The sequence below is a fragment of the Macaca thibetana genome, chromosome 15, assembly GCF_024542745.1.
Source record: "Macaca thibetana thibetana isolate TM-01 chromosome 15, ASM2454274v1, whole genome shotgun sequence".
NCBI lineage: Eukaryota > Metazoa > Chordata > Mammalia > Primates > Cercopithecidae > Macaca > Macaca thibetana.
Genome location: NC_065592.1, coordinates 95,850,587 through 95,878,035, shown reverse-complemented (window position 1 = coordinate 95,878,035; position 27,449 = coordinate 95,850,587). Strand labels below are relative to the sequence as shown.

General features: G+C 42.5%; 1 protein-coding gene and 1 pseudogene across 1 annotated transcript in view; one reads left to right on the top strand and one right to left on the bottom strand.

Moving 5' to 3' along the window:
- Window positions 1-27,449, bottom strand: part of IDNK (IDNK gluconokinase) — an 865,727-nt gene that overhangs the window by 37,489 nt on the left and 800,789 nt on the right. The window lies entirely within an intron of this gene.
- On the top strand, window positions 9,989-10,138 carry LOC126938211 (uncharacterized; annotated as a pseudogene).

The following is a 27,449-nucleotide window of genomic DNA, read 5'->3' as shown; positions in this document are numbered from 1 at the left end:
TTACTCTGCCCTGTACCCACATCCCTTGCCCTTACCATGAGACTCTGCAGGCCTCTGTATGAAGCACTCTGCCCCTTGTCTTTGGGCTTGGCCATCTGACTTACTCTGGCTGATGGAATGAGGGCAAAGGTGACACTGTGCCAGTTTTGAGCCTAGGCCTTAAGAAATGTCACTTTTTCTGCTTGACTGCTTATGCTTCTGCCATGACCTTAAGAAGAGTTTGCTGCTGCCTATGAGAGTGTTGTCCCCTGCCCCCGAGAACTGATGCACATAGAGCAGATGTAAGCCCAACCTGCTATGAGGAGCCCCAACCAGTTAGACCTTTACCTTAAAGCCAAGCTGCTCAGCTCAGGCAACTGCCAATCAATCTGCAGATACAGATGATGGGCTCGGCTGAGAGGGCAGAACCCCTAGCCATGCGAGAAGTAAATGCTGAATGTTGGGTGTTGCTGATATTTGCGATCATTTGATACAAACTGATGTTCTGCCCTTTTCCACTCTGACTTCTGCCCCACAGGTTCCCAGACACACTCACATATCATCATTGTTTTTCCTTCTGCACTGTCATGACACCTGTCTACTGTTTGAGTTGACTGCAGCAGGTTCCAGAAGTAGTCTATCCACTGAGGATGAGCAGGAAAAGAATAACAGTCCCTCAGAATTACAGACATGAAAAGCACCTCAAGAGTTTCCGCACACAGGGTTTCTGGAAAGCAGCTGGTACTGCTGTGAATGTTCCTTTTCCTCCTGGGGAGCAGAGTCACATTCTGCAGAACATCCACTGAATATGCTGAGGCAAAGTGTTTGCCATGGTGAAGTTTTGTGCAAGATGGTGCTTATTGATTAACAATGGCATGGTTCATGATCGATAGTGATGGATTCAATATGGGTGAATTCATCATGATTAGCAATAATGTTGGCTTAATACAATGTGCTGATGATTAGTTTATTTTTTCTATCTTAAAGGATCATTCATAACCTTTTCCATAGTCTTCTCCTGACCCTCTGCACCTCCTTCCCAACTTCCTCTAGGACTTTTTTCTTTTTTTTTTGAGGCAGAGTCTTGCTGTTGCCCAGGCTGCAGTGCAATGGTGTGATCTCGGCTCACTGCAATCTCCACCTCCCAGGTTCAAGCAATTCTCCTGCCTCAGCCTCCTGAGTAGCTGGGACTACAGGTGCCTGTCACGATGCCTGGCTAATTTTTTGTATTTTCAGTAAAGACTGGGTTTCACCGTGTTATCCAGACTGGTCTCGATCTCTTGACCACGTGATCCACCCGCCTCAGCCTCCAAAAGTGCTGGGATTACAGACGTGAGCCACTGTGTCCAGCCAGAACTGGGGTTTTGAGAGGACTGGCATGTCTCTAAGTATATTTCATCCTTGATAGGCTTCATGTTTGTAGCACCTAGCATACTGCTACTCAAAATGAGTACTTGAATGCCAGTGACCCAACGTAGTGCCTTTCACGGCAATTGCTCAACAAATAAATAAACTGGGCAATATCTCGTGGAAGGTTAAATAAGGTAAAAAAGGAGATCAGTTCTGTTGGCTTCAGTTTTCTAATCTGTTAGATCAAGGGGAGAGGGTCAGTGAAGTGGATGATTCCTAAGGCCACTCTTTGGCTTGAGCCTTTATTACACTTCTGAGACACAGTAGCTGTTGTTCTGGGACGCCTGGCTCCGCCTCTGGCTATTGGTCTGACCCCTGAAATCCCACCACCTGGTGAGTGGGAGCGGGAAAAGGAGAGGCTTACAGTGGTTTAGATGCAGGGCACGGCACTTAAATACATTGTCTCCTTTACTTTTCACAGTGACCTTGTAAGATCGGGATTTAGCAGATGAGAAAACAGGCAGAGTGAGGTTGAAGAACTACTTAATAAATGGTGAATTGGGGGCTTGAAAAAATGCTTGTCTGACACTAAAATCCAAAATCCTTTCAGTTTTAACCATAACATCACATGATTCCAGATGATTTATAAGAGGACCTTGGTTTTAATAGTGTCCTATTACAAATTTGGGATGGAGAATTCCAAGCCCATTTGTTTTTACAATACCTACCTTATTTTAAAATATATGACTAAATGCAATTGAAGGGAGAAATATGCATGTAAGTACAAGATTATGTTAAAAAAGATTTTACATTTAACACAAAGAGCCAAAGTTATGAAGGTAAAGAACGTGCTGAACAATTCGGGAGAGGCACGCTCCTATGGTGTGCCATTTCGTTAATTATGTGGCATTGTTTTTCAGTATGTCATGCATATAGAATAACCACAAAATCTTGCTCTTGTTGGTCATCTCCTGGGGGAGGATGTGGGTCTCAACAGCAACTTACTTGGCTGTTGGCCACAATCTGAGATTGGATTAGGAAATCGGGACTCCAGCTACAGAGGTTTGTTTCAGTACAGGCTGAGCTAATTGGTGATAGGTGGGAGGTTAGGGTGGGGAACACCCCTTTCCTTCCCATCCCTCTACAAAGGGATGCAGGTTGAGCTGCATACACTGTGGTACTCAGGTCCCTGGGCTTTTCACTTTACGTTACTAGAAGAACCCATATTTTTCCATTCATGGGCAGTTTTTCTCATTATCTTCAACTCTACTTTTTATTGCATTTTGGCCACTTTCTATCCATAATGATTGCCATTAAAGAACAGCTAGTCGGTCTGGATTTTGTCCAAAACATATACTTTTTCTCTCCGTAAACACTTTACATCTCTCTCTTTTCACATGTTCAGGGCAATTTCAACCATGGACAGAATATTGAATTGTTATCAGAATTCCAGACATTTGTGCTAGAGGAGCTTTATAAATCATCTCATCCAAAAACCTCATTTGTGAATGGGGAAATTTGTTATTCAACCGAGTGAAGTGACTTATCCAGAGCTGGGACCCAAACCCCATCCCCTGTTGCCTTGTTCAGCGCTTGTCGTACTATACCGGGGTCCTCCCTGTCACAAATTTAAGGCATCCAGGAAAGTTAGAACAGGCCCATGTGGGCCACAGTCTGAAGGTGTCAGGCTGTATCTTGAGAAAGCAGTCTCTGGATAATCGAGAATATTGAAAATGTGATGTTTGTTCTGGTTCACTCAATCAACACATATTTATTGAGTGCAAACCGCGTGCTAGACATTAGGTTCAAAGCTTGGCAGGGAGAGCGGGGCGGGGAAAACCTAAATGTGGTTCTTGCCTTCAAGGACGTTACAGACTGGTGGAGGAGGCAGGCCTTAAGCATGAAATAAAATAATGCACACCAGAAATATTTTCCTTCATGTGAAGGAAGAGGATGAGAAGCTGTAACAGAGGGACCTAATTTGGATTGAGAGTGGAGTAGGAAAGGTGTCCCTGAAAAAGGGACAATTTTAGCAAGATCAGAAGGATAAGAGGAGCTACTCTGGCAAGGAATAGTAGGGAGAGGACCCAGAGAGAGGGATGAGCATGTTCAAAGGCCCTGAGGGGTGTGTGCAGAGTCTCACTGCTACCTCCCTGTTAGTTGTTAGCAATAGTCACTCTGTTAGTTGTTAGCAGTGGACCTTCAGTGGTAGTGGGGAGACGAGCAGCAATCCTGCCCCCTAGACCATAGCCAGTTGGTCCAGGGAAGGACATGTGACCCATACTGAGCCAATCAGATTATTCTCTCTTGGGAATTTGGAATGTGGAGCCAACCCTAGGAGATCCCCAAGCCCAAGCAGGTGAAGGGCAGTGCTCTAGAGCCCAAGGCCTCCTGTTGAGGCACCCAAGCTGTCCTGGTGCTGGCCCATCTCGAAACCTGAAGCCTTACCTCTTCTGTGGATTCCATGAGACATCTCGACATATTTCCCTATTGGTTTAGATTTGCTGCAGCTACATGTAACAGGCTGGAAACAGCAGTGCCTGAAATAAGGCACAGGTTTGTATTTTTTTATGTCAAAGACTTTTGGAATTAGCCAGTGCAAGCTGGTGTGGAAGGTCCCATGGTCATTGGGTGCCAAGGCTCTGTCATAGGGTCATAGAATATTCAACATGATAATATGTGTAAGAATTTAGCCCAGAGTTTGGCACAGGGCAAGTGCTCAGTATTGTTGTGGACTATGGTCATGGTTACCAGCTTTACCTTATAACAGCCTAACTCCTATCACTCAGTGTTGGGGCTCCTGACCACTCAGTGCTGGGTGGTTTTCTCTTCTCTTTCTGTCCTTCCTCTAGTTCCATGCCTTCCTATGCATATGGAGAAACATTTTCCCCAAATGTCCATTTTCCCTCATCTCCACACCACTCTTCTAGTCCAAGCCATCTGTTCCCTCTGAATTGCTGCAATTGCCTCATTTTCTTGTCCTGCGTCTACTCGTGGTGTACCCTATGTCTCCTCACTCCAACGATCCATTTTACATGTGGCGTCCAGAGGATCTTTTAGAAATAGACCATCACTGTTGCACTCCAGACCCTGGATGGTGAATCATCACACTTAGAATTAAATTCAAGTGCTTAACATTGCCTGCAACTTTCCATGTAATCTGGCCCTTACCTACCTCTCAAGCCCTGTCTTTTACTGTCACTATGCACTGGCCTTAGTTCAAGCCCTTTAGTTTGTCAAGTGTGTTCTCTCCTGGGCGCTTGCACTTGCTGCTCTCGCTGACCCATCACCAACTCCTCTTAACTTGGGGGTACACTTCAGGTCCCAGCTCACAGGGGACTTCTGTCACCTCCTCAGACAGGACTTCCCTGACTGCCTGCCCCTCCCCCATATCTCCTGATCATAGAACCTGCTTTTTCCTTCATGGCACTCGTCATGATTTATACGTAGACATTTACTTCATGTGTTTGATTTAATCCCTATTCCATACTAGACTGCCAGCTCCATGTGGATCCTGATATACCTGCTTTCCTTACAATTGTATCCCAATTGTCGGCACAGTGCCTGGCACGGAGAAGGTGCTGTGGGAATAAGTGTTCACTGAACAGATGACGCCACTGTAGCTGCATGACTGCTTGACAGATGAGGATTACTCCTGTGCCCCTGCCCCGCCCTCCCAGGTTCTGATTAAAAAAAAAAAAACAGGAAGAGAGGATTCTGGGAGCATAAGGAGGCCTGAGGGCACTGCCCAGGAGAAGCTGTAGTATAGGTAAGGAGAACATTCCTCAGTCTGTGGGCAGGAGAGATCCAGAGTAAACTCAAACTAAATTCAGAGTCCAGCTGTTTATGCAGAACTGCTGGATTGTGAGCCCTCCCTCGAGGCTGCCATCCGCGAGAGCTGATATGCATAGGAAGAAGGAGGCTGTACCAGGAGAAGGAGCTCTGCCTAGCTTCTCAGGTAATAGACAAAGGAGGTGGTGGGAAGCACAGCATGTGTGCCCCACCAGGGCTTGCAAGACTGGGCCAGAGTCCTCAGACGGAGGTGAGCTGGGTCTCAGGTGGGAGACCCTTATCCTGTCTCAGCCCGAATCTCCGCCTGCCTCCGGGACAGTGAGGACAGCATGAGGGCCAGTGGCTTTAGGTCACATGGGCATTGGCATCAGAAAGAATGTCCGTGAGGAAGCCTAGAGGAGCCTGGAATGCACCATCCCCTTCTCTTTCCAGCACTTTCCCAGTTTTCTGTAGAAACCATCTCACACTTTCTCACCTTTTCTCAAGTCTCAGGTGACCCTCCACCCAAAGCTCCTTCCATCTCCACAGATGACTTCCTTCAGTCCCCCATGGGCAGAGACAAAACAACCTCAGCTTCTTTCCACCAAACCTGTGTGCATCCCACCTTTCCTGCTCTGCTTCTCCTGTCTAGGGCCAAGCCTTCCACTTCTCTCCTCTCTCCAGTGTTTCCTTTGAATTGCTCCTTCTCACTGGCATTTAAACTTGCCCAAACTTCTCCCATCTTTTTGTTTGTAGAGGCAAGGCCTCACTCTATCAGCCAGGCTAGAGTGCAGTGGTGTGATCATAGCTTACTGCAGCCTCGAACTCCTGGGTTCAAGTGATTCTCCTGCCTCCTGACTAACTGGAACCACAGGCGTGAACCACCGCACCTGACAAACCTCTCCCATCTTAAATGAAACCTTCGTTTGACCTTATTCACTCTCTTGTCCTTCATAGCCCAACTTCCTGAAATAGTGGACTATACTTGGAGTCTCCACTTGCTCACCTTTCAGTTTTCCACCATCTGTAGTCTGGTTTCTCCTGTCCCATCACTACTTTGAGAACACTTTTACCAAGGCCATGATGGTGGGCTGAATAGTGGCCCTCTGAAGATATCCAAGTCTTAATCCCTGGAACCGTGAAGGTTACCTTATTTAGCAGGGCAAGATACCTTACTACTGGTTTAGACTATGGAAGAATGGGACCATGAGCCAAGGGATGAAAAGAATGCATCTCTAAGCCCCAGCCTCCTTTCCCATGGAAATCTTTTACCTCTCTTGGCTCTTGCCTGATTTATCCTGTGGGTCTGCCGTGGGGAAGGAGGGCCTGGTTCATTTGTCTTTCTTTTTACCTCCTCTCTGAAGGAGATGGAGTATTTAAGAAAAAAGTCCAGGTATTAACAGGCTGTTGCGGCTTTCATCTGATGTCAGAGGTCTCTGGGTACATTGGAGGTTCTCTGCTGGGGCTCTTTGGTGGGTGGTGGGTGTTAGAGTTTGTATTTCTTGCTCCATTTGCTGGTTGTGAAGACTCCAGCCACTCATTCCTCAGCTTCCAGCATTCAGGAGCTTAGCTCTCAGCGTTTGCTCACAAGGAAAGTTTCTTGGTCCAGTTCATTTTAAGATGACCATCTGTCTTCCATAAGGTCTAAGTCTGGCCCATGGGTAGCAATGGGGCACCCTCATTCTGCCAGGCTCTGAAGAGGCTGCCATTCACCCATCCTAGCCTCTGAGCCTGGCTGAAACTGCTCACCTCCAGACTTTCACACTAGATGCTAGATCCTGCATACCCCACCTCCCAGGAAACACATGTCAAACTCTCCATGTAGTTTCTTCAAGCCTCTCTGGCTTGGTTAAGGTGAGAGTGTTGGAAATAAGAGCTCAGAGTCACAAAGAAAATGAGCACTCAAATAAAGGATTTTTCAGCAGGCAAATTGACTTCTGCAGAAAAGTGCTGCTTGTTCTTCTGGTCACTGCGAGACCACACCAAAGAAGAAGGGAAGGAGTTAACCCTAACGCAGTCAGTCCCTGCTACTGTGTCCGGTCCTCATTGGCTGGGGTCAGACCACACAATCTAAGCTGATCCTGACTGGCTGCTTCAAATGGAGCAGTGGTAGGGGCTACAGCAGCAGGAGGAGCAGTTTTGGAACTAAGGGTGCCAAATAAGGATAGGGGTTGTTACAAATTGGGAACAGATGTGGGTTACAGATTGGAAATGGATGTGGGTTACAGATTGGGAACAGATGTGGATTACAGATTGGGAATGGATGTGGATTTCAGATTGGGAACGGCTGGAAGGTTGTTTACCGTAACTAGGGGCAAGGAGGCAGGGAAGTTAGGCTTTGAAAATAGAAAACAAGCGGAACCTTCGAAGAGGAACTCACAGTTTCCAACATATCTCTCTCCTCCCTCCATGGAGCAGACGAGGTGGGGGAAAGGACCACACAGAGATGAGTCTTTGGAATGCTTATATGAAAGCAAGCCTCATAGATTATTTCGACGGCCTGTTCTATGAAGGATTCCTTCAGTGGAGAAGATTCTTTCAACTCTGAAGCCTGAGGAAGTTGAATGCTCACATCAGAACCTTTATGTTACATCAAGACTGTTAATTCTATTAAGTGGAGAAGAAATAAAAGCCACCATTATCCAGCTACTCATACACTTCAATACGTGAAGAAAGAAAGGAGAAAGCAGGGAAACCATATCAGTGCTGTGTGCACCTTGTTCGTGAAATTGCTTGGTAAGTTGTATAATGCAGAAGCCAGAGGCCTCCTGCTCTGTGAGATTCCTCAATCCCTGTCCTCGTTCTAGACTGTAGACCCTTCAGAGCTTCTCTTTCCAGTGTCATCTCTGACCCTGGCTCCTGTTTTCCCATGGCCCTGAACCCTTCCCTACCTTGCCCAGATGAGGGATTCTGCCCATCTGCAATTTTCCAGGAACACATGCACCTTATAAGGCCTTTGTGGTGGTAGCAAACTAAGAAACTTGACACAGAGGCCCACGCAAACAACACAAAGCGGAGTATTAGACATCTCTTTTACTGAGAACCCTTGCCCTACCCCATGACTGGGATATTTCTTTGATTGTCTCACACTATAGAATATTCCACATGGCTGTCAGTTTGAAGACTCAGATATCTAATTTGGCTCAAAATTCTAGTTCCTTTCCTATGTAGAGAAATTTAGTCTTTGGTTGCCTTGACTCCTGATCCACGTCTTTATGTTCTCTTACTCAAAAAGCTTCTTAATAGGTATTTTCTTCATATATATATATATATATAATTTTTTTTTTTTTTTTTTTTGAGATGGAGTCTCACTCTGTCACCAGGCTGGAGTGCAGTGGCATGATCTCGGCTCACTGCAATCTCCACCTCCTGGGTTCAAGTGATTCTCCTGCCTAGCCTCCTTAGTAGCTGGGATTACAGGCACCCCCCACCGCACCCAGATTTTTTTTGTGTTTTTGGTAGAGACGGGGTTTCACTGTGTTGGCCAGGATGGTCTTGATCTCCTGACCTCGTGATCCTCCCGCCTCGGCCTTCCACAGTGCTGGAATTACAGGTGTGAGCAGATTTTCTTTTTTTTTTTTTTTTTTGAGATGGAGTCTCATTCTGTTGCCCAGGCTGGAGTGCAATGGCGCAATCTTGGCTCACTGCAATCTCCGCCTCCCAGGTTCAAGTGATTCTCCTGCCTCAGCCTCCTGAGTATCTGGGATTACAGGCGCGCACCAGCACACCCTGCTAATTTCTGTATTTTTAGTAGAGATGGGGTTTTGCCACATTGGCCAGGCTGTGTTCGAACTCCTGACCTCAGGTGATCCACCCACCTTGGCCTCCCAAAGTGCTGGGATTACAGGCGTGAGACACCGCGCCTGGCCCAAAATAGATTTTTATTTGGTGGTGGTGGTTATCTGTTCAGATTGTAACATTTTCAGTATGTGCCACCAGGGGTGGATTTTTTTTCTTTCCTGTTTTGTTCCCCAGCATCCAGAACAGTGCCTGGCACACAGTAGGCATGTTATTAATAGGTATCAGATGAATGTGGAATGAATTAATTTTCCTCATATAAAACATTTGCAGTCTCCTGCAAAAGTGCCCCCACAAGGATTTCCCATGAAGTATGTGAATAGAAAACAAACAGCAGATTTAGCTATGGCACCTCTTCGAATCCTACTTGGGGTGTTGATCTCTAGGTCCACCCAGTGAGGTCTAGATCCGTGGAGAGTTCCTCATCTCTCCTCTGGGATGCCAGCTTTCTGCACTAGGCCGCTTCCACGTTGTACAGGTGCTCTTGGGCCTGGGGGATACACGTCGGGCAGAATTGCCCCTGCATAAGCAAATGTCCCTAGAGATTCTGGGTGACTTGGTTTACTTCCAGCAGTGCCTTCTTGGGCATAAATTTGTCCTGTAGGGGGCGCCAAATCCCAACCTTTCCCTGGCTAGCCCTCTTCACTCTCAGGTTCCTGAGAGTCCCCGCAGGTCTCTGAGTCCCTGGTACTTGGAAGATGTGCCTCTGGGTGGGCACCTTCCTCTGCAGCCCCTCTTTCCAGAGCTTTGGCTTTCTGGAAGGAGAAAGGTTGGGAAAGTCCGTGGAGTTCATTCTGTCTTGGAGACAACATGGCTCTCCCCTTTGGCTTCTTCATCTCCCTTTGGCTTCACTTCCATTTTCCAATACCTCCCAGACAAGTTGTAGCTCTTATACAAGCAGGATTGGACTATTGGCATCTCACTAGAAATTTTCCTCTTGTAAACCATACACTAACATACGCAAAGGAGGCATTTCTCTTCACAGAGTCTCAAGGTTTTCCCAGCAGAACATCACTATGTAATTATGATTAGTTGTTTAGTCTCCAATACTTTCTACATTAGTGAATGCACACATGAAACTTACCAGGCAGACTTTGTGCAGTGGCAGTATAGTAGCCAATGAGGTTTGTCTGAGGGGCGATTATTGATAATTGAAAACAATTCCCAGTACCTCACCAGGATGATTTGACATACCTTGACACTGGCAATTTTTGACTTGGCAAAATACTCTTTGGTTGCCTTGACTCCTGATTCATATCTTTATGTTCTCTTCCTCAATAAGCTTCTTAATAGGTATTTTCTTCCAAAATAGGTGTTTTTTTTTTTTTGAGACGGAGTCTTGCTCTGTTGCCCAGGCTGGAGTGCAGTTGTGTGATCTTGGCTCATTGCAACCTCCACCTCTATGGAAACTGAGCAAAAAAAAAAAAAAAAAAAATTACTAGACAATGTAACTCCTTATTCTAGGTGTTGAAAGCTTTAAAAACTAAAAATTTCTTTTATTGAGGTATAAATTATATAAACACACACCTAAAGGTTGCAACTCAATGAAAATCTATATGTGGATGTAGCCCTGTAACCACTACTCAGATCATGACATAGCACCTTTCTAGGCCTCCAATGGGCTGCCTTATGCCCTCTCTCCAAGCTGTTACCAATTATCAGATAATTGATACCAAAAAATTGCCACTATTCTGACCTATAGCAGATTAATTTTTGTCTGTTTTGGGGAAATATACAAATGAAATCTTTAGAGATTACTATATTTTGATCAACATTACATCGTCCTTGTTGCTGTGAGTTGCAATGGTTTCTTCATTTTTTTTTTTTTTTTTTTTTTTTGAGATAGAGTCTTGTTCTGTCACCCAGGCTGGAGTGCAATGGTGTGATCTCAGCTCACTGCAACTTCCGCCTCCTGGGTTCAAGAAATTCTCTTGCCTCAGCCTTCCCAGCTGTTGGGATTAAAAGCATGCACCACCATTCCTGGCTAATTTTTGTATTTTTAGTGGAGATGGGGTTTCACCATGTTGGTCAGGCTGGTCTTGAACTTCTGACTTCAAGTGATCCACCCACCTCAGCCTCCCAAAATGCTGGGATTGGAGACGTCAGCCACCATGCTTGGCCAATGGCTTCTTTTTCATTGTCGTGTAGTATTTCATTGTGACTATGCCTCAATTTATCCATTTTTTTTTTTTTGAGACAGGGCCTTGCCCTGTTGTGTAGGCTGGAGTGCAGTGGCATGATCATAGCTCACTTCAGCCTCCAACTTCTGCTCTCAAGTGATTCTCCTGCCTCTGCCTCCTGAGTAACTGGGCCACCATACCAGGCTAATTTTTAAAAATTTTAATAGAGATGAGGTTTGGCTGTGTTGCCCAGGCTAGTCTTGAACTCTTGAGCTCAAGTGATCCTCCCGCCTCAGCCTCCCAAAGTGTTGGAATTACAGGGGTGAGTCACTATGCCTGTCACCATTTTACTCTTGATGGACATTTCAGATGCTTCTAGTTTGGGGTTTTTTTTTTTTTTTTGAGACGGAGTCTTGCTCTGCCGCCCAGGCTGGAGTGCAGTGGCCGGATCTCAGCTCACTGCAAGCTCCGCCTCCCGGGTTCACGCCATTCTCCTGCCTCAGCCTCCCGAGTAGCTGGGACTACAGGCGCCCGCCACCTCGCCCGGCTAGTTTTTTGTATTTTTAAAGTAGAGACGGGGTTTCACCGTGTCAGCCAGGATGGTCTCGATCTCCTGACCTCGTGATCCGCCCGTCTCGGCCTCCCAAAGTGCTGGGATTACAGGCTTGAGCCACCGTGCCCGGCCCTAGTTTGGGGTTTTAATGAAAATAATGTTGCTATAAACATTCTTGTATCTGGCTTGTACATATAATTGCCATGAAGTTCAATTTATCCGTCATTTTTTATTGATTAGTGGTTTTTATCTATTTGTAGTCAATATGTAAAAGTTTTGATTCTTGGCTTTGCAAGTCCATAAACTTGATTTCTATCAGCCTATCTCAGGTTGTTCAGGCCTAGAGAAGTGATTCAAAACCAGACTTACAATAGATAAAAGTATTTTGTTGTCTAAAAATATCCATACAAAATATTTTATTTTAATATAAGATTGATGTATAAGTCTCAGAGATAATTCATGCATTTGTGACTTACAATCCAACCCATCTCATTTCAGGCTCTAAAAACCCCAGAAAACAATTTATCAATCAGAAGATTGCTTGGTGGACATGGATTTAGAGTGAGAAGGAATTGAATGGACTCAGTAGATATTTACTATAAGCCATGAAAGACTCTAAGGAGCTGTCACTATTGCTCTGTCGAGTTCACTATTTTCTGTTACAGGAATCACCGAAGACTTGTGTATTTGTAGCTGATATACTTATTCATATTCTTCTCCATTTTTTCTGTTGGTTCATTTTTTTTCTCACTGAATTATAAAAACCTCTTTGTATATTTGTTTGTGATTTCCCCCAAATTTATCCTTTATTACTTCATTTATAATATTTTCTTTTTGCCCAGGAGAGGGTTAAGATTTTTACCTAGCATAATTTCTAGAATGATTTTTTTAAACGGAACTATAAGACATGGCATTTTTATAGAATATACTGAAATATATTGACATTTATTTCTGTCATGTCAACGAGAAGTAATTTTACCAGAGAAAAGGTGGTGGCTTACGCCTGGAATCCCAGCACCTTGGGAGGCCGAGAAGGGTGAATTATGAGGTCAGGAGTTCGAGAGCAGCCTGGCCAATATGGTGAAACCCTGTCTCTAATAAAAATAAAAATTTAGCTGGGCATGGTGGCTTGTACCTGTAGTCCCAGCTACTCAGGAGGCTGAAGCAGGAGAACTGCTTGAACCTGGGAGGTGGAGGTTGCAGTGAGCCGAGATCGCACCATTGTCCTCCAACCTGGATGACAGAGTGAGACTTCATCTCAAAAAAAAAAAGGAGTTTTAAACCTATACATATTTGAAAAAATACATTATTAAAATATTCAGGAAATTTTATTTTATCAGCTTATTGTTTTAATCATTTACTGGTGATGCTCATTTGCAGAGAAGATTGGCAGGTGTCAAAAAATTTAGAAAATGTCTGGAGGGAAAACATCATTTTGAGAGAATTCTGTCTAGAAATATTATTATTCTGTGGATTCGTAAAAGATGAATTGTCATTGTAGTATTTTAGTACAAAACGTGTTGGTCCATCTCATGGAAAAGTGAGTGTTCCCTGTGGCCTAGTTTGCAAACCCCTATATAGTATTTATCAATTTTGTTCCCCGCTGTAGGCCCTTCATACAAAAGTCTGAAGAAACATGTGGATAAAAATATTTCACTTGGCTGGGCATGGTGGCTCACGTCTGTAATCCAAGCAGTTTGGGAGGCCAAGGCTGGCGAATCAGTTGAGGCCAGGAGATCAAGACCAGCCTGGCCAACATGGTAAAACCCCAACTCTACTAAAAATACAAAAATTAGCTGGGCGTGGTGGTGCACTCCTGTAATTGCAGCTACTCAGGAGGCTGAGGCAGGAGAACTACTTGAACCCAGGAGGCAGAAGTTACAGTGAGCCGAGGTCGTGCCACTGCACTCCAGCCTGGGTGACAGAGTGAGACTGTTTCAAAAAAAAAAAAAAAAAAAAAAAAAAAAAACCTTCAGTTAATTAAATGTTTGTCAAAAATATTAAAATAATAACAATAAAGCAGAATAAAAAAATTGAGCATAAAAATGATAAAGGTTTCATATTAGTGGGAAGGTTGATATTGTTTGGAACCATTCACAGAAGTGTCTATGCACAGCATGAAAAAACCTTAAATTACAGGTTAACACCTTGTTGTTTTATTTCCTTTGACTTCTACTAATTTATTTATTTACTGAGATGGAGTTTTGCTCTTGTTGCCCAGGCTAGAGTGCAATGGCACCATCTCGGCTCACTGCAACCTCTGCCTCCCGGGTGGAAGCGATTCTCCTGCCTCAGCCTCCTGAGTAGCTGGGATTACAGGCGTGTGCCACCATGCCTGGCTAATTTTTGTATTTTTAGTAGAGACAGGGTTTCACCATGTTGACCAGGCTGGTCTCGAACTCCTGACCTCAGGTGATCTGCCCGCCTCGGCCTCCCAAAGTGCTGAGATTATAGGCATGAGCCACCATGCCTGGCGTACTTCTACTAATTTTGAGAATACCAGATCACAATGTTAAGTGATGAGGAACTGCAGCAAGCGCTGAGGAACTCCGTCAGATGGTGCTGGCATTTACAGAAGTGAGGGGCAGAGCTCACTGGCGAGTGTGTTCAGTGCTCCATCAGGGGCTAAATCAGCCAGCATCACACAGATGTTGGGAAGGAGAAGGATCCCTACTACAGTCTGGCTTCATTCAGCCCTGGAAGGTCATTCTTAACATTTCCAGCCTTTGCATATGATGTAAAAATATGCCCAATAACAAACGTTGATTTTATTCTTGAAACAATGAAGAAAACCATCAACTGTTAAGAGTCAACCCACAACCCGATGTTTGCACAATAGGCTACTCTTCTTAGGATGTCCTCAAGTCCTTTTTTTGATATTACAACTTGACAAATTTTGGCTCTGAATGAATAGGTAAGACAATTCATTTGAGAACCACGGAGGAGGTCCAACTGAAATAATAAACATTATCTTTACTCTGCATTATTGGTATCATGGAATGATACTTTTTTGAAAATAAATATAAATTTTTATGCTTGAAATAATTCAGAAACAGAATGTTCTGAATTAACAGAATGTTAATAAAACCAAAAAACATTTTTTGATATCTGCTTAATGAACTCAGTACCTCATCATCAGTACAAAATAAAAACAAATAAAAACAAATTTCTCTTGATCATGGATTTTTGCAAAAAAGAATTACAGCTTCTCTGTCTCCCCTGAAATTATATTCCAAATTTTAATAGAGTTACTATTAATGCATCAGAAGCTATCTCTTCTTGGGAAACGTATCACTTAAACTTTTAGAACTTAGTTTCTTCTTAATAATTGGAGAAGACTTGCTCTGTCTCTCCCACGGTGTGGTTAGAACGAAGATGAAAGCAGTTGTAAACTGCAAAAAGCTACAGAAATGCTGGTGGTATTAGATGATAATTATTTAATCTTAAAGTCTATTCCCATCCAACCACCATTTTAGATATTACCATATTTCATTAATAGTAATGTGCTAGTGAGGTAAAAATACTCCAAGAGAAATTAAACGACAAAATGTTTGCAGTGTCTGTAAAACCTTGTTTTTTTTTTTTTTTTTTTTTTAAGACAATCTCACTCTGTCACCCAAGCTGGAGTGCAGCAGTGCAATCTCGGCTTACTGCAAACTCCACCTCCTGGGTTCAAGTGATCCTTCTGCCTGAGCCTCCTGAGTAGCTGGGACTACAGGCGCTCACCACCATGCCCGGCTAATCTTTGTATTTTCAGTAGAGACCGGGTTTCACCATTTTGGTCGGACTGGTCTCAAACTTCTGACCTCAAGTGATCCACCCACCTTGGCTTCCCAAAGTGCTGGGATTACAGGTGTGAGCCACCATGCCTCGCCTGTAGAGCTTTTCTAATGTAGACAAAGTCATCCTTAATGACTATTAAGGTTGTATTATGATGTCTGTGAAAATCAACAGAATTTAATATTCCATTTCAAATTTCTAAGATCTATGTAAACAAAATTATTTGATCACATTTGCCCCTGAAATGGCGGAATTATCAAACACTGCTTGATAGACCTTTGGAGACTACCTGTATATGTGGACCATTTGTAGGAACACAGCCCTACATGAGTGGAATGGAATTCTTCCCCACTATGGGCCGAAATGGAGAAGACCTCTTGACTGCCGTGGTTGTGGAGCTGGTTAATGAGGCTCTTCCCAGTCTGCCAGTCTATGGCTACTTCAAGGCTTTTGAGAGTTCCTGGTACATCTCTCCTTTAAACAGCATTGGATGTCTTGAATCAGAAGTATGTCTTATTTAGGCTGGATGCAGTGGCTCACGCCTGTAATCCCAGCACTTTGGGAGGCTAAGGCGGGTGGATCACCTGATGTCAGGAGTTCGAGACCAGCCTGGTCAACATGGTGAAACCCTGTCTCTACTAAAAATACAAAAAATTAGCTGGGCTGGTGGTGGGTGCCTGTAATCCCATCTACTCAGCCGGTTGAGGCAGGAGGATTGCTTGAACCTGGGAGTGGAGGTTGCAGTGAGCCAAGATGGCACCATTGCACTCCAGTCTGGGCAACAAGAGTGAAATTCCATCTCAAAAAAAAAAAGGTATGTCTTATTTATACTAATTTTATGGGTGGGAAAAATAAGATAAAAAGAGGGTTTCCTAGGGTCACAGGGCAAGTCATTAAGTGATCCTCATTTAAATTTTACTCAGTTCTTATACTTGGGTGTGAGGTGATGTATGCTGGGTGTAGCAAGCCATTCTTTTTAATTTGACAGAAAACTCACTTTATACATTTATCCCTGATTTCATTTCTTAACTCTGGATTTTATCACATGACATTAAAAGCAGACATCCAAATGAAACTTATCTTTGTTTTAACTTCATACAAAATTTCAAAAACCGTGGCATGGGAACCTCCCATTAGCATGGCCTTTAGGTTGGGAGGGAAAGGAAGAATCACTTAGCCAAGACTGAACAAAACATGAATCATCTGAAAAGACTGCTTGGCCTCAGATGAACTAGAAAAGCATTGACTCACTAACCTATATTTCCCTCTGCTTACACTATTAACATGCTTTAGTGACACAGTCTGTTCAGTAATCTGGATCCTTAATATAAAACACTTGACATTTTTGCTTCTTTAGTTGCGTGTGGGAGGTACATTGTCATAAGCAGATTAGAACAAGGGAGTAGATGTTGAGAGAGAAGTTGAAAGAAAAAAAATTCTGTCTCACAAATGTGGTTCTGATTACATATTCAAGATGAACAATTACAGTTTTGGGGCAATCTTACTTAGGAAAAAGAACACCTAAGAATAATTATCCAAGTGAAAGGATTCTTTGTTCAAATCTTGAATATTTATTTACCTCCAAGCTAGGTGATTATTTTTATTCTCACTGGTTGGATGTAAAATACTCCCTCTCTCTCCTGAAAGGCTGGGGTGGGGATGGGACAGATGCCAAATGAAACCACCAGCTCCTTTCAACTTGACATCAGGATGTATGCTAGGGAAAAATTGTGTAAAAATAAGCTTGTCTTTCTTGCCTTTACTTTAAGAAAATTGTGATTAAATATAGCATGAAATTTATCATCTTAACCATTTTGAATGTACAGCTCCATAGTGTTAAGTACATTCACATTGTTGTACAATCGATCTCTAGACTCATCTTGTAAAACTGAAACGCATTAAACAACAATTTTCCATTTCTCCATCCTTCCAACTACTGGCAACCACCCTTCTAGTTTCTGTGTCTATAAATTTGATAACTTTAGATATTTCATATACACTTACAGTATTTGTCTTTTTGTGACTGGCTTATTTCATTTAGCAGAATGTCTTCAACGTTCATTCATATTGTCACGTGTTAGAATTTCTTTCCTTTTTAAGGCTAAACAATATTCCCTCATATTATGTACCACGTTTTGTTTATCCATTCATCTGTTGATGGACACTTGGCTTGCTTCCACCTCTTGACATGGGTGTGCAAATATCTGTTTTTTTCTTTTTTTTGAGACAGAGTCTTGCTCTGTCACTCAGGCTGGAGTGCAGTGGCGTGATCTAGGCTCACTGCAACCTCCACCTCCCAGGTTCAAGCGATTCTCCTGCCTCCGCCTCCTTAGTAGCTGGGACTACAGGCACACACTACCATGCTGGGGCAATTTTTTTGTATTTTTAGTAAAGGTGGGGTTTCACCATGTTGGCCAGGCTGGTCTCCAATTTCTGACCTTATGTGATTCAGCTGCCTTGGCTTCTCAAAGTGTTGGGATTACAGGCATGAGCCACTGCACTCTGCTGCAAATATCTCTTTGCGATCCTGCTTTCCATTATTTTGAGTATATACCTAGATGTGGGATTGCTGGATGATACGGTAATTTTATTTTTAGTCTTTTGAAGAACTGCCATATTGTTTTCTATAGCAATGACACCATTTTACATTCCCACCAACAGCACACAAGGGTTCCAGTTTCTCCATATCCTCACCAACACTTGTTATTATGTTTTCTGTTTTTAATAGTAGACATGCTCATGGGTGTAGGGTGATGTTGTGGTTTTGTTTTGCATTTTTCCATGGATTAGTGATATTGAACATCTTGTCATATGCTTGTTGGCTACTTGTATATCATCTTTAGAGTGATGCCTATTTAACCTTTATTTTTTTGCATTCTTTATCTCATTGGGCTACCTCCCTCATCCCTATCCCTTCTTAATTATTTATGCCTTATATAGATCCTAAAAGAGGACTTGTGGCAGCTTCCAAGGATATGTATAAGAAGACAAAATAATTGAGAAAATGGGATAAAAGAAGGCACAGTGAGGAAAATAAGATGAAGCCCAGGGGTAGGGTTAGGCCGCAGAGCACATTTCAGTAGCCCTCTTGAGTTGCTGTGGCTGCAGGCTCCCTAGCAGCTAGGGCAGAAGGGAAAACATAATAATTTATTGTAAGGTAAGCCCTAAAAGACTTCTCAGGAGAGCATATCCATTCCTGTCTCTGACCTGTGAGGTTTTCCCCATTGGACCTTAAACAGGGAACACTGTGAGATGTTGAGGACATCTATTTCTTCATCATAGATGACTCAATAGCAATTTTCATAGGCTCTGTCTTAAGCATCCCCCAGCAGCAGGCAGTGGCAGGAGGTGCAAGTAGGGCTCACTGAAGACAGTCTGCAAAGGGACAAAACAATATGTCCCCTGGTCCCTGCTTTGGGTGTTGAGGCTTGACCTGTAGGTCAGGTTGCTCATGGAGGAAGGGACAGACTGCAGGACCTCTATGAGGACAACACCTCACATCCAGGGGCCAATAAGATTCCAGCCTCAGCCTTCAAAACTATGTCTTTGAGCAGACCCCTTGAGGGAGAGAGATGGTGTGACTGGTTAAGAGCAGATACAGACTTAGTGTGCATCTGGTATCTTTTTATCAAAAAGAAGACACCTTGACAGGTCATATGCTGTCCTGGCTCATGCTGCTGGGTTCCCTTAAAAGCAGAGCCTGAGCCTAGGCTTGAGTCTGAGCAGCTGATTTGGGAATGTGATTCCTGGAGCAGGGGTGAAGGGCTGGGGAGTGAAGCAGGGAAGGAGGGAGTGCCAATGCACGCTTCCTTATGTTGGTCACCACCCCTGGCTAAAGACAATGGAGGGTGCCCCAGAACCATCCCCAGGAAAGCACACTGGGTTTTGGTTTCTGTCTTCCATTGGGGAAGGGTTGTTCTGAGAGTGTCAACTCCTTTGCATCTCAGGGTTGCATGTGTGAGTCCAGTGGGTGTCTCATGCTGTGGCATTAGCAGAGGAGCCGTTGGGCAGGGAGTGAAAGGTTCCTGGCATAGGGGAGGTGGGGTACTGTCAGATGCACCTGCGTAAAGCTGGTTGGAGTTTGCACAGAGCTGGTGACCCAGAGGTGAGGCCAAAAGGACATGAAACTTGCATGTTGGATTAGGCCTGCCCTAATGACCTCATTTAGCTGAATTAATGCTTTAAAATCTCTGTCTCCAAATACAGTTGCACTCTGTGGACTGAGTGGGGTTAGGACTTCAACATATGAGTTTTGGTGGGGGGGCACAATTCAGCCCATAACAGTTACTATACTAAGAGAGGAGAGGTTGTTAAAATCTCCAACCTTTTTTTTTTTCCCACAGGTTAGAGTCCAGTGGCATGATCTCAGCTCACTGCAACCTCTGCCTCCCAGGTGCAAGTGATTCTCCTGCCTCACCCTCCTGAGTAGCTGGGATTACAGGTACGCAGCACCCCACCTGGCTAATTTTTGTATATTTAGTAGAGATGGGGTTTCACCCTGTTGGCCAGGCTGGTCTCAAACTCCTGACCTCAAGCAGTCCTCCTACCTTGGCCTCCTAAAGTGTTGAGATTGCAGACGTGAGCCACCTCACCCAAAGTCTCCAACTTTGATTGTGGATTCGTCTCTGTTTCTTTTCAGTTTGATTGCTTTTTGCTTTACATAATTTGAAGCTGTCATATTAAGTGCACACACATTTAGGATTAAAAAAATCTTCCTGTGGACATCATTCTTTTATCATTAGGTAAGGTTCCTATTTATCTCTCTTTTTTTTTTGAGACGGAATCTCGCTCTGTCGCCCAGGCTGGAGTGCAGTGGCCGGATCTCAGCTCACTGCAAGCTCCGCCTCCCGGGTTCACGCCATTCTCCTGCCTCAGCCTCCCGAGTAGCTGGGACTACAGGCGCCTGCCACCTCGCCCGGCTAGTTTTTTGTGTTTTTTAGTAGAGACGGGTTTTCACCGTGTTAGCCAGAATGGTCTCGATCTTCTGATCTCGTGATCCGCCCGTCTCGGCCTCCCAAAGTGCTGGGATTACAGGCTTGAGCCACCACGCCTGGCCCCTATTTATCTCTTATATTCCGCTTGGGATATTCACTAGGCCCTTCTAGGGAGCCAACATGAAGTATTTAGTTTCCCTGATTATGCTGTGCACTCATAAACTTAAAAAAACTTATTAGATAATACTTGTGTGGAATTTCTGTATTGTTTGGGATTACATTTGTGTAATGTAAAGCATGTATCAGAATGTATAGCATTCTGATTACATTGTGTAATGTAAAGCATGTATCAGAAAACCAAAAAATAACAATAGCTTAAATGAGTTCGAAGTTTATTTCTCACTCTCATAAAGAACTCTGAAAGTAGAAAGTTCTGTGGATGGTACTTGCACAGAATCATGGGGGACGCATGCTCCTGTCTCTCTGCCTCTACATAGCACAGGTTTCTTGGCCCAAGATGGCTGCTTGGTGCTCCAGCCATCGTGTCTGCATTCCAGGCAGCAGGAAGGAAGAAGAAAGGTGAGTGTAAGCTTAATGCTGCTTGTATTCCATTGGTCAAAATTTAGATGCATAGCCACAGCCAACCCCAAAAGATCCCAGGAAATGCACTCTTTATAGGTAGCACTGTGCCCAGGTAAAAAGGGGGATTCTGTGAGTAGAGAGGAAGAAACAATGAATGTCAGAGCAGGCAAATAACAGTTTCTATTACTGCATTATATTTAGAATTTCTTCCAAGACTGCCCCCTTTCTGGTTGGGTTCTTTGGGTCCTTAAGCCTTCGGTCCTGCCTGCTTGCTTTGTTGCAGGAAGCACCTTGCTCCTCCTGGCTGAGTGGGCTCCATTTCACATGGAATGAGGCTGAGCTGTGGCGGTGGCATCCTGCAGGGCTGCCCTGGAGGTTTCCTGGCTCCCTCACAATCCTGCTCTGCCTGCCAGGCTGCTGCCACCCCTCACAAAGTTTACAATCCAGACATAGTAGGACTCAGGGGTTGCCAGTCTCCCCGAGAGGCTCCAAATAAGAGAAGTGATGTTCCTAGGGTTTTAATGAGGCTCTAGTTTAAGAAACCTCAGACTTAAACGAAAGGTGAATTGAAATGCTTTATTCTTGTTCCCTGGCAGCCTCTGTCTTTCATGTCTTTCAAGCCCCTGTGAGGTTTTATTTACTTAATTCAGTAATAGAAGTCTATTATAATGATCAGAGCTAACACTTACTGTGTGACACCTCATTTGTACTATTATCGATCCATTTCCCAGATCAGACAACTGTTGCACAGAGAGATCAAGTCCCGCAGCAATGAGTGCAGAGTCTGGACTAGAACCCAGGCATTTGGGCTCCTGAGCCTGCGCCCTTATCCCGAGAGGAGTACTGGCTCTCCCTCTTATTGTTTCTCAAGGAGAATTACAAGAGGTGTGGCACAATTTTAAAAACAAAGTGAAATTTGCTTGAAATCTCATAAGATACAGGTTTCAAGAAACAAAACTTTCTTTCCTGACAAGGTTCTCTATGGAAGAAGCTGAGTGGCTGAAAGGGGAGGTGAGAGACGGAATGACAATACCAACACCCCCTTCCCTGGACTTCCTTACTCTAAAATTAACGGAGATGAAAGAGTGAAGGCTAGGAAGGAGGCTGACTGGATGTGGAGAGAGTATAAGAAGTTAAAATGCTCCTGGCTGAGACACGGAAAAGAGGAGGAAGAGGGGATGAAAGAGTGAAAGTTAGGAAGGAGGCTGATTGGATATGGAGAGAATATAAGAAGTTAAAATGCTCCTGGCTGAGACAGGGAAAAGAGGAGGAGGAGGAGGAGGAGGACAAGGAGGAGGAGGAGGACGAGGAGGAGAAGCGGGGTAGGTTAAGAGACTCATTTTACTTTATTTATTTTATTTTTTTGAGATGGAGTCTTGCTCTGTCACTAGGCTGGAACAAGTGACTGCAGCCTCCGCCTCCCAGGTCCCGAGTAGCTGGGACTACAGGTGTGCGCCACCATGCCCAGCTAATGTTTTTGTATTTTTAATAGAGATGGGGTTTCACCATGTTGGCCAGGATGGTCTCGATCTCTTGACCTCGTGATCCACCTGCCTTGGCCTTCCAAAGTGCTGGGATTACAGGCATGAGCCACCGTGCCCGGCCGAGAGACTCATTTTAAACAGAGCCTGTGGAGCCAAACACTTGGAAGTCAGGCAGAAGAGGGGTCGTTATCAAAGGAGGCTGAAGAGGCAAGGTCAGAGAGGCAGGAGGAAAACCACGATTGGGTAGGTTCAGGGAAGACAAGAAAAAGTTTCCACTGGCTGCAGTGGCTCATGTTTGTAATTTCAGCACTTCAGAGGCAGGAAGATTACCTCAGCCCAGGAGTTTGAGAGCAGCCTGGACAACATAGTGAGACCCCATCTCTACAAAAAATACAAAAATTAGCTGGCCATGGTGGCATGCACCTGTAGTCCCAGCTACTTGGGAGGCTGAGGTGGGAGGATTGCTTGAGCCCGGGAGGTCAAGGCTGCAGTGAGCCATGACTGGACCACCACACTCCGGCCTGGGCTACAGAGTGAGACGTTGTCTCAAGAAATTTTTTTTCAACAAGGGATTAAATCTAATGCCACTGAAAGCAAGACGTAAATTGAAGTGTGTCTGATGGATTTGGTAATGTAATTTTAATTATACTTTGAGTAAAATGGTAAACGTGTATTTTCCTTTGGAAAAAATATAATAGAAATGTGACCAGCACAGTATTGTGAGAAAATTGGGGGTGGCAGGGGGAAGGCTTTCGCATTACAAATTGCTGATGGTATTGCTTGAAAGGGCTTCTACCCCTCCCTCTGCTGGCAGGAATGGGACATGTCTGGTTCTACGTTCAGGGGAATGAAGTGTGAGTAGGGAGATGTTCTTAACGTTGAAGTTTTCCGAAATGAAATGTAATCAGCGTGTTATTTTTTTGAAGCAACCTACATTTTTACCAAGACAAATTTGTGGGCAGAAAAGCCAGTAAAAATAGGAAATAATAGTTTCTCTAAAGCGAATTCTCAAAAATAGAAGAGATTGGAAAGCTATAGAATAATTTGGGATGGAAAATATGACTCTTGGCTCTGGAAATGAGTTGTAAGTCATGGTTAGTGAAGATCTTATATATCTTCTGAAGAGGACTTGTGTTTAGTGGAATAAGTTCAGTTTTTGAAACACACTGATTCATTATGAGTGAGACACGCTCCATGTTCAAGAGGCTATAGGCTTATCCATCCCAAATTGCAACATCTCTTATAACTTGAAATTGATTATCTGGATCTGTTTGAAAAATGCCCCCAGCTGCTTCACTAATTGTACCTGATCTCAAATCTAGGTCAAAAATGGTACTTCAGTTTGAGAACAGAGTCACTGACACCATAAATAATGTTTGGGAACCTCTCCAAGTGCTAATTCCAGGACTTTGAAGTAAAAATATAGCATCTCACCAATATTTCATTTTTCTTCTAAATTTGTATTAAACGTATTATCAAGGACATACAAAGTGAATAACTTTTTGTTGTGTTTTTGCTTGTTTAGATTAACAGATTCTGCTACAGAGAGTTTTATACCTCATCCAAGATTGTAGTTAGAGCACACTGTTGTATGTGCAAGTTGGTGATTTGAAATTATTCCAGTATAATGGGAGTTACTACCTTTTCCTACCCCAAGAACTGAAAATACAAAGACTACTCTTTATTAAAATATCCACAGTAAAACAGATACTAAGCTCTCTAATAAATCAAGTTTAAGAGCAAGTATACTCTAAATCCTTTTAAACTAAATAATATCACTTTAATTAACTAAATTTAAGAACTGGAAGTTCTCTTGAAAATCCACTGAATATCTTTTCACTAAACCTGGAATTCTTCCAATTGTAACATTTTCTGATCTGGGTGTTTCTCAAGACTTGATTAAGATATTGCTTTTTGACTGGACACAGTGACTCATACCTGCAATCCCAGTGCTTTGGGAGGTTAAGGTGAGAGGATCGCTTGAGCCCAGGAATTCCAGTCTTTATGGGCTATGATTGTGCCACTGTAGTCCAGCCCGGGTGACAGAGTGAGATCCTATCTCTAAAGAAAAAAAAAAAAGGAGATTACTTTTTATTACTTATAACAACCTATTGACATATAATTCGTATACCATACAGTTGAAAGTGTATAATTCAATGGTTTTAGTATATTCACAGGGTTACGCAACCATCACAGCCATCAAGTTTAGAACATTTTCATCATCCCCAAATGAAACCGTGTACCTATCACTCCCCATTCTTCCCCAACTACTCTGCCAGCTATTTTGGACATTTCACATAAAATAATTCATGCAATATGTGATCTTTTGGGATTAATTTCTTTCACTTAGCATAACTACACACCTCATTTTTAAAATTGCCAAAAAATATGCTATTGTATGAATATGCCACATTTTATTCATTAATCAGTTGACGAACATTTGTATTGTTTCCACTTTTTTTGTGGCTATTTTGAATGCTTCTATGAACATTTGTGTACAAATTCTTGTGTGGACATATGTTTTTGCTTTTGTTGGACATATACCTAGGAATGGAATTATTGAATCATATGGTAAGTCTGTGTTTAACCTTTTGGGGAAGTGCCAGACGTTTTCTCAAAGCAGCCACACCATTTTACATTCCCATCAACAGTGTATTAGGGTTTCAACTACTCCACATCCTTGACAATCCTTGTTGTTACCTGCATGATTATAGCCTTCCCAGTGGGAGCGACGTGGATCCTGTTGTGGTTTTCATTTGCATTTCCTCAATGATTACGGAAGTTGAGCATCTCTTCATGTGCTTATTGGTTATTTGTGTATCTTTGGAGGACTGTCTATTCAAATCCTTTGCCCATTTTAAAACTGGGTTGCCCTTTTATTATTGAGTTGTAAGAATTCTTTGTATACTTGGGATATAATTTCCTTAACAGAGGTTTAATTTGCAAATATTTTCTCCCATTCTGTGGGTCGTCATTTTCACTTTTTTGATGGTGTCCACTGAAGCACAAAAGTTGGATTGTTTTAGCATTTTAAAATTTATTTTATTTATTTAACCTTTAATCTTTAAAAAATAAACCTTAAATATGAAAATTTTCAAACAAACATGAGACAATATAATGAATCTCCTTATTTTTAGCACCCGGCCTCAACAATTTGCCGTTCTTGTTTGATCTAGCCTCCCTCTCCACAACACTTTTATTTTCCATTATGCTTTGTTTTCTTCTGAAGTTTTTTTCATTTAAAAAATTAGTATTAATTTTAATTGACAAATCATAACTGTATACATTCATGGGGTACATTGTGGTATTTTGATGTATGGATATAATGTGAAATGATTAAATCAAACTAGTTAACATAATCATCACTTCACTTGATATTTTTTGTGGCAATACTTCTGAAATTTCTTCCCTTAGTTATTTTGAAGTATACATTATTTACTGTAGTCACTCTTCTGTGTAGTAGATCTCAAAACTTATTGTTCCTGTCTAACTGAAACTTTGCACCCTTTGACCAATAATTCCCCATTCATTCCCTTGATCCCCAGACTCCCTGACTCTGCTGCCATCATTCTACTTTCTACTTCCATGAATTCAACTTTTTAAAGATTCCATAAGTAAGTGAGATCACGTTGTACGTGTTTTTCTGTGCCAGGCTTATTTCACTTAATGTCCTCCAGATTTATCCATGTTGTTTCAAGTGACAGAATTTCCTTCTTTTTACAGACTGAATAGTATTCCATTGTCTATACTTACATTATCTTTATTCATTTATCTGTTAGTGAACACAGGTTGATTCCTTATCTTGGCTATTGGGAGTATGGGAGCACAGATATCCCTTTGAAACAATGATTTCAATTCCTTTGATTATGTTCCCAGAAATGAGAATACCAGATTGTATGGAGTTCTATTTTTAGTTTTTTGAGCAACTTACACACCATTTTTTCATAATGGCTATACCAATTTACATTTTACAATTACAAATTACATTGGGCATTTTTTTCGTGGCCCTGTTGGCCATTCGTATGTATTCTTTTGAGAAGGGCCTATTCAGATTCTTTACCTATTTTTAAATTGGGCTATTTGTTTTTCTTACTATTGAGAAATTCACTATTTGAGTTTCTTATATATTTTAAATATTAACCTTTATCAGGTGTATCGTTTCAAAGATGTCTCTTCACCTTATTGTTTCTTTTGCTGTGTCAAAGCTTTTTAGTTTGATACAATTACATTTGCCTACTTTCGCTTTTGTGGCCTGAGCTTTCAGGGCCATATCCTAAAAACCATTGCACCCAGGCTAATGTTGTGGAGATCTCTCCCTATGCTTTTGTCTAGTAGTTTTACAGTTCCAGGTTTTATGTTTAAGTCTTTAATTCATTTTGAGTTGTTTTTGATTCATGGTGTCAGATAAGGTTCTAATTTTATTCTTTTGCATGTGGATATCTAGTTTTCCATTTGTTGAAGAGGTCATCCTTTCTCCATTGTGTATTCTTGGAACCTTTGTCAAAAATCAATTGACTGTATATGTGTGGGTTTATTTACGGTCTTTCTATTATCTTCCATTGGTTGATGTGTCTGTTTTTATGCCATTACCATGTTGTTTTGATTACAATAGCTTTATAACATACTGTGAAATCAGGGAGTGTGATGTCTCCAGCTTTGTTCTTTTGTAGTTCCATATGAATTTAAGGATTTTTTTTACATTTCTCTGGAAACTGACATTGGAATTTTCATAGAGATTGTGTTGAATCTATAGACAATTTTGGGTAGTATAGGCATTTTAAACAATATTAATTCTTTAGCTTCATGAACCTGGAATATCTTTCATTTGTTTGTGTTTCTTCCTATTAGTTCATCAGTGATTTATAGTTTCCAGTATACAGGTCTTTCATCTCCTTGGTTACATTTACCCCTAAGTTTAAAATTTTTTTTTCTTGTTACTATTGTAAATGTAATTGTTTCCTTTTTGAATAGTTCGTTATTAGTGTTTAGAAATGCTACTAATTTTCATATGTTGTTTTTGTATCCTTCAACTTTACTAAATCTGTTTATCAGGTCTAGCAGTTTTTTGGTGGAATCTTTAGGGTTTTTTATATATATA